General features: G+C 48.5%; 1 long non-coding RNA gene across 1 annotated transcript; it reads right to left on the bottom strand.

The window, feature by feature from the left end:
* Positions 1–1151: 1151 nt before the first annotated feature.
* Positions 1152–6748, bottom strand: LOC106027648 (uncharacterized). The gene is made up of 3 exons (XR_001201211.2): positions 6617–6748; positions 4276–4302; positions 1152–1201 (listed from the first exon to the last, which is right to left on the bottom strand). It is a non-coding gene; the product is annotated as an uncharacterized LOC106027648 (long non-coding RNA).
* Between the last annotated feature and the right edge of the window lie 1256 nt (positions 6749–8004).

The raw sequence follows: 8004 nt of genomic DNA, 5'->3' as shown, positions 1-8004 counted from the left end.
AAGTGTCATTTCTTTTGCCTAGAAGATAACCAGGAAATATACACAATAACCGTGTCACTAAAAATAATCCTTTAAAAAGTTGTTAATTCATAAGTCAGAAGAAAAAAGTTGTATTTCCCAAGAAAGAGACAGGAAAATGTTAACAGATCCAGCACTTCATTTAGGGAAGGTGAGAAAGGTTTTGAGGGTGATTAGTGAAAATGGGGGACAACAGTGTGAATATACTGAATGTCCCTTGAATGGACATGGACATGGTCAAATGACAACTTTCCAGTGTTTCCAAAGCAGGTGGCCTTCACTGTTATGGAAGGACCTTGGGACAGACACTAAAGTATTCCAGGGTGATAAGCAAAGGTCATAGAATTAGATCACAATCAGGGAATCATTTGAAAGTACAAAGCTCCTTTCAAATCACTCTAATTTTCATGAGAATTTTTTAAATTTCAGCTTGATAAAGGACCCTTTTCAATTCTGCAAATCAGAGGATCCCGACCAGCTGCCACTAACCACCTACCCCACCACAGCAAATGAAATCTCCAGCCACAAACCACACAATACTCACGTAAGATTTAGGTTCTGCTTCAGGATCCTGTGGAAAAGAGACCAGTAATCTTAATGTGTTATAGCGTATTATGGGCACACACGCACACGCACTCACAGAGCTATGAGACAGTAGAGTGCAGTTTATATTTTAAGCTTGAATGACCAAGGCTACCTTGGAATCTAGAGGTGTGACAGCCAGTGAGGGAGTTTAGTGGAAACAAATCGGGGAACAGCTTTGATTTCCCCGTGTAAAACCATGGCACTAATGTGCTGGCCCCACCGGATTGGCTCCCTGGACAGCTGCTTGTGCCAGGGGCTGTGATGTTGGAGAAGTCCCCTCACCTGCCTGTGTCATGGGCTCTGTACCACTTGGGGGGACATTAGGACTACACGTCCTACTTGTTTAAAAACCTCTGAGTACGAGGACAAGTGAAGGCTCCATAATTGGCTCACATTCAAGGGACCATTTCAAAGTTGAAAGCTCCTTTCAAATTTATTCTAATTTTCAAGAGTATTTTATAAATTCTACTTCATAAAGGACCCATTTTAATTTAGAAATCAGAACATCACCAGCAGGTGTCACTTACCACCCACCTGTCATAGCAAACCAAAGCCCCCACACACCATTTACATGAACTTTGTGTTGTGCTTCAGAATCCTGTGTAAAAGAGACAAACAAATGTGGGAGGGTCACTGACACACACACACTCACACACACACACATACACACACAAACACCCACACACACACACACACACACACACTCATTCTGGAGGGGCCACTCCAACATGAATGAAGTTGAGAGAGTTAAGTAATCTTGGGTATCTTCTAGCTAACTTGGTTGCCACAGCAACCATTCTGGATCTCCCTGCTCTGTCTCTGGATCCCATCACTGCCCTTTCACAGCTCCATGCTGCAAGGAAGCTACTGAAGGCAGAATGACACCCTTGTCCCAGCTGCCTGAGGTCACAAACAACCACATTCCCATCCCATCCCTGGATCCTAGGACTGTGGCCTTAAAGGAAATGAGTCTGCCCATGGGACTAAATTAAGACTCTGATTCTGGCAACATGGTCCACACACTGAGGATCAGGTGTGTCCTTTGTGATCACAGCAGCCTTGGTATGGGCCAGGTGGGAAACACAGGGTTATAGGAATAAATGTCACAAAGGAACAAGAAGATGCTATCTTTCACTTGTATCCTGTGCTGTGTTCCAGGCAGAGTACTCCACCAGTGTTCACCACTGAACTTCACTCCTGAGCCCAAGATGCTCCTGGCTATGGAGACAAGGATGAGCCTGAGCCAATGCATGCAGCCTTCAAGAAGCTGCAAAGGAAACAGAGAAGACTCTTGCAGCCTCTGGAAGAAAATAAACTGACTGAAATTAAACTTCATTTAATTTCTCTGCTGTGCAGAAGTTCAGATCCACAGTCTTCTGGACACCCATAACCACCGAGCTACCCCTTAGGCTTTAACACATGGTTTTCAGATCTCTTACCCACAGAGATAGAAATAGTATGAACTGCAGTTCATATTACTTTAGCCTTGGATGACCAAGGCCGCTGTGGAATCTAGAGGTGTCAACGTCAGTGATAGAGCTTAGTGGAAAAAAGTGGGACCCGCTTTGTCTCCCTTGGCATTAGCTAAAAGTTTCTCCACATCAAGACTCAGCTAGTGGCCAAAGGGTGCAGCACCGGGGGCCCTTAGGGAGTTCTGCTACATCTCAGTCAATGTTTACTGCAGCCTGGGCTTGACTACATCCTTCAAGTTGCCTCTTAAGTCTCCTGATGACTAACACACTGTGCATTCTAGAACGCGTCTGTAACTGAGTGCTAAAGGAAAGGAAGCCTTACTTCAAGTAGCTTATTCTAGTCGGCCTGATCACTCTGCATTACTCAGCATGGAAGCAAGATGAAACTCCAGTGGTAGAGAGGGGGAAGTTGATGATGATCTATTAAATAGAAAATAAATGTGTCAACTGAAAAAACAAGTCATGGAGCTGTTTCCTGGCTGCACAGGATTGGCTCCCTGGAAAGCTGCCTGTGCCAGAAGTTGTGGTTTTGAATGAGTCCCCTCATCTATCGATGCTCTGGGCCCCCTTCTACTTGGTGATAAATTACAGCCATACATTCTTCTTGCTAAAAAAGCCTCTAACTGTGGGGATAAGCGGAGGCCATATAATTGGCTCACTCTCAAGGGACCATTTACTGTTGAAAGTGCCTTTAAAATTATTCTAATTTTCATGTCTACTTTTCATATTTCAGATTGATAAAACACTCTTTTTAATTACAGAAGTCAGAGGATCACCACCAGCTGCCACTCACCACCAACCTCTCTTAGCAAATGAAATCTACGGCCAACACCCACATACCACTTACCTGAGTTTTGGGTTCTGGTCCAGCATCCTGTGGAAAAGTGACCCACATATTTAAATTCAGATTATTATGGACGCACACATATGTGCACACATACATGCCCATTCTGGAGGATTTGCCCCAGCATGCGTAAGGTTGAGAGGGTTCAGCCCTCAGTATCTCCTGGTGACCTCGGTTGTTATAAGAGTCTTTCTGGATCTTCCTGCTCTGTCCCTGGATCCTATCTCCTGGCTTTCCTAACTTTCTGTTTCAAGGAAGCCACTGGAACCACAATGACATCCTTGTCCCAGCCCCCCAAGGTCAGAAACAACCACACTCCCATCCCACTCCTGGAAGCTATCAATGTGACCTTGACAGGAAAACGGTCTGCAGATGCAACTAAATTAAACTCTGAGGCTGGCAATGTGGACCCCACACTGAGGCCCAGGTGAGTACTTTGTGGTCCTTTGTGGTCACCTTGTATAAGACAAGTGGGATGCACAGGGTCAAAGGAGAGGATGTGAAAACTCAGGCAAGAAGATGTTGGTTTTTATCTTTCACTTGAACCCTGTGTTGTGTTCCAGACCGAGTACTCAACCAGTGTTTACCACTGAACTTCACCCGGGGCTAAGAAGCACCTGGCTAATGGAGACAGAGGGAGGAGCCTGAGCTAATGCATGTAGGCCCTCAAGAATCTGTAAGGGAAACAGAGATGCATCTCCCTGGAGCCTCTGGAAGAAAATGAGCTGACCATGTCTTTCATTTATTTTCTCTGCAGTACAGAGGCTCAAATCCACAGTGTTCTAGCGGCCTCTAAACACTAAACTAAACCTCAGCTTTTCAATGTGGGCCTTTCAGTTTCTGCCCCACAGAGTTATAAGACAATGCAGTGCAGTTCATATTGTTTTAAACTTGGATGACCATGGCTACCATGGAATTAGAAGTGTGCAGGTCAGTGAGGGAGCTTAGCACAGATCAATGGGACCTGCTTGGCCTCCCACCATGCAAAGCCAAGGAGCTATTTCCTCACCCCACAGGGTTAGCTCCTGGACCAGCTCCTTGTGCATGCAGTTGTGTTGTTGGACAGCTCACCTCACCCTCTGTGTTCTGGGTCCCTTCCACCTGTTGGGACACTAATGCCACCCTCCTGACTGGGATGACAAGCGAAGGTCATAGAATAAGCTCACCCTCAAGAGAACATTTCAATGTTGAAAGCTCCTTCCAAAATAATTCTAATTTTCAGGAGTATTTTTTAAATTTCATCTTGTTAAAGGACCCTATTTAATCACAGAAGTCTGCGAATTACCACAGCTGCCACTGACCACCCACTCTGCCATAGCAAATGAAATCTCTGGCCACCACCCACACACCACTTACATGACTTTGTGGTTCTGGTGCAGGTTCCTGTGAAAAAGAGAAATTGAATGTGGAAGTGTCATTGGCACACACACATGAAGACACACACACACTCATTCTGGAGAGGCCGCTCCACTGTGAATGAGGTTGAGAGGATTCAGCGCTGAGTTTCTCCTAGTAACACTGGTCATCAGAGCAAGCTTTCTGAATCTTCCTGCTCTGTCTCTGGATCCCATCACCTCCCTTTTTCATCTCCACGCTGCAAGGAAGCCACAGAAGCAGAAGGACACCCTCATCCCAGCTCAAGGTCTGGCTGGGGAGTGGCTCAAACAAGCAACTGTTTGCATTAACACAAATTAGTACCTCAGAGGGTTGCAAACTTGTTCCCCTGCCCTGGGGGTTCCTGGAGGCAACTTTTTGTCCTCTTCCTGCCTATAGGTCCAGGAAGCAGAGCAGACCCTTAAAGCCAAAGTATAGCATCCTCTTTCTGGTGCCCCAGTGTGACTGGGGGACACAACTCCAGTCTGGTGAAACAAGGCTGACCAGAGTGCACAGCTGTTAGCCAAAGGACCCTGCTGGTCACCCACCTTTGGAGTCTGTGTTATCTTGTTTTTCTCATAGCAACCTTTACCATTGTCACTGTCACTTTTATGCATGAGACAACTTTAGCACAGAGAGGTTTGTAAGGTGCACAAACCCCACAGCTGCTCAGTGAGCGAGCTGGGATCTGAACCCCAGGACTCATGCTTTCAAGCCCAACCCAGGCTGCCTATGATACAGCAGAGAGCATCCTTATTCCTGCCCCCCACCGGGTCCCCCTGGCTGTGGACTCAGCTTCATTCCTGGCCTGAGGAGAAGGCTGCTAGAACAGGGAATCAGGTGCCGGAGTCAGGCGGGGCTCTGATTGCTCAACTGCGCTGTCTTTGCGTGACTTCCTGCCCAGCCGGCATTTGCAGGATGTGTGCTTGCCTGCAGCTGTGAGATCTCAGCAGGTCACTGCGGGAGGCCAGCTGCATGGATGGGTCCTGCCTACTCCATAGGGTGACACAGTCCTCTTTCTTTCAGTACCCAAGGCCTGTTTAACTCTCAGTTTCTGTACTTTCTCAGCTGCTGAGGAGCCAGAGAAGCGAGGCACTCTGACCCACTATCGCCACACAGGTCCCATCCGGCTTTCACCAGCCTCTCCCAGCTCCTCCTTGAAGGTCCCACCATGGGAACAATGGCGGTGCTGAGGGGCATGGACCACAGCGGCAGGCCTCAGGGGGTCAGAGCTAGAGGGTCCCCTACTTAAGTGAGCATCCCTCGGAGCCAAGCGCCATCTTGTTCGTAGGCTCTGTGGCTCCCTCTACTCATCCTCTTCCTGTGTCAGGTACTTGGTTGGCAATGACCCCGGGAAGGATTGGGACCAGGCTACCACGTTCCTGCTTTCCCGCAGTGTTGCTCTCTCTGTGGGCAGCCCTCTTCTGGCGGTGAATCCAGGCATCTTCCTCAGCTTTCCACTGGGGGACACTGGCCAAGTGCCTCAACCTCAGGGCATCAGTTTATCCACAGAGGAAGAGGGAACGAGAGCCCTGCAGTGTTTACCCACTGCCTCTGGCAGGCAGTAAAACTGAGGGAAAGGCTTCTCTTTGAATTCCACACTGCAGGCCCAGTCCTCATGGTTCCTTACTTCTCAGGTGGCCTCTGTGCAGACAGCCAGGTGCAGCGTTGCCTACTGAACTCCAGCTCACCCCTCAGGACACAGACACCTCTTTGGAGACCTCCCCCACAGATACGATATCTCTAACATTCCCAAAGCAGCTGCATCCAGACACAGTAGAAAATATACATTGCTCACTCTCTCCTCTACTCTTGGAGGTGGGCTTGAGTATTATACCCATTACACAGATGTGGAAATCAAGGCCCAGTGACGTAAATATACTCTGACTGGAGCCATTCTGCTAGTGAATGGCTGAATTCCAGAAGCCATCTCCAGTGAAGGTAGATTTAGTGCCATTTGTGTGGGTTGTTGTCCTCCCAGAAGCCTGTTTATGTTCTCTTTATGCAAACTGTCACCTGTGAAGATCCTAATAGGCTTGTCTGCCATGAACACCTAGGATGGAGCAGACACCCAAAGGGAGGTCAGTAATGAGGGTGAAAGCCCTGACTCAGGTTAACATCCCTGTGTCCCAGAGGCTGCCTTGGATGAGGCTGCCATGGGAAAGAAGCTGCATCCATGTGTCCTCCTCTGGCCTTTCCCCCTCCTCAGGTCTCTTTGGGATCCCCACCACCACTCCCTGCCACCCAGCCATTTCCTCAGTGACCCAGAGTGGCTCCTCCCTGGTGGTGCAGCCAGCTCCCTCTGGGCCAGCCCGAAACTCACCTGTTCAGGTTGGCTTTGATAAGATCCCATCTTTCTGGGGCCTCTTTGTCACCTGCTGCTTTTCACACCAACTCAGCTGTCACCGCACAGAGCTGGTCTATTTAAGGAAACAGACAGCAACACAGTTTGGCAGCAGCTCAACAGGAAGGAGCCAGGAGCAAGGAAGCCTACATAGAGAGAGATTGATGTGCTTGGGTGGGATGGGGTGGGGTGCAGGTCAGCACGGGCTCCAGGGAAGGCCCCTCCCAGAGCAGCGGCCTTCTCTCCTTCCTCCTCTTGCCCACCACCCAGAGACAGCATGCTATTTGGTCCATGAAGGTGGAAAGTGGGATGGCAGTGAGTTGTTGACTGCACTACCTGGAAGTGTGTGCCGGGCTTCCCAAGCATGCGCCATCCTGGGGTGCTGGGAGCCCCGGGCTGGGCAGGGGCAGTGGTGGGGAGGCTGCTTCTGCCCTTGAGCACACAGAGAAGTGGGACTCAGAGAGTGAGAGGGATGGACCCAAGGTTGGACAGCGCATGCATGGCCACTTGAAACTCTTGGAGAATACTTGAGATCTAGTGAAAATATTTCTTCCTTTTCAATTTATATTCCTCATTCAAAACCATGATTAGGGAGAAGAGTTTTGGAAAAAAATCCACCATACTACAGACATATTCTGTAGGAATGGGTGACCCGAAAGCTTCTATTGAATCTATGGATTTCCTTCTTCCTCTCTTTCTTTCCCCTCTATGAATTTCTTCCTTCCTTCCATTATCTCCCTTTTCCATGGGTTTTGGGATGGAGAGAGAAGTTGTACACTGAAGGAACACGGAAGCAGATATAAGGAACATTACAAGAAGTTGCTTTTAATCACAGTAAGGAAATGATTGGCTGTAAGAGAAAGAGTAGCATAGGCTGGTGGTGGAGAGGAGGGTGACAATAAGTTCACTGAAGTCACTCAGGGGCCTGCTGCAGGAAACTGAGAAGGCCACATCACAAGCTAGGGAGGAGCTGCTGAATGCTGCTATGGCCTCAAAGAGCAGGAGTTGCTGGCTCAGTCCCCAGTGCACCAGGGCTAGGAAGTGGGCTGCAGTGGAGGCAGAGGGGTCTGCAAATCTCTCATCTATTGATGCTGATCATAAAAGGGCACGAGCCTCAAAGAAGAGCTCTTGCTCTCGCTTGTGTCCTCATTTATTCTTCCACCTTCCACCTTATTCTTCCATGGCTGACGCTGCAGGAAGGCCCTGGCAAGCACCAGTGCCTTGGTATCAGACTACCAAGCCTCCAGAACAGTGAGAAAACAATTCCTGTCATTTATGAATCACCTAGTCTGTGGCAAAGTAGACTAAAACAAGTGTGTTCTGGGCATGAGGAGAATAAGATGACCTGAGCCATGCACAGGTCCTTG

This window comes from Cavia porcellus, unplaced genomic scaffold, assembly GCF_034190915.1.
Source record: "Cavia porcellus strain 051 isolate PalLab524CR breed Dunkin Hartley unplaced genomic scaffold, mCavPor4.1 scaffold_6, whole genome shotgun sequence".
In the NCBI taxonomy this organism is placed as follows: domain Eukaryota; kingdom Metazoa; phylum Chordata; class Mammalia; order Rodentia; family Caviidae; genus Cavia; species Cavia porcellus.
The sequence above is the reverse complement of the archived record's forward strand: the minus strand, read 5'-3'. Positions and strand labels throughout refer to the sequence as shown.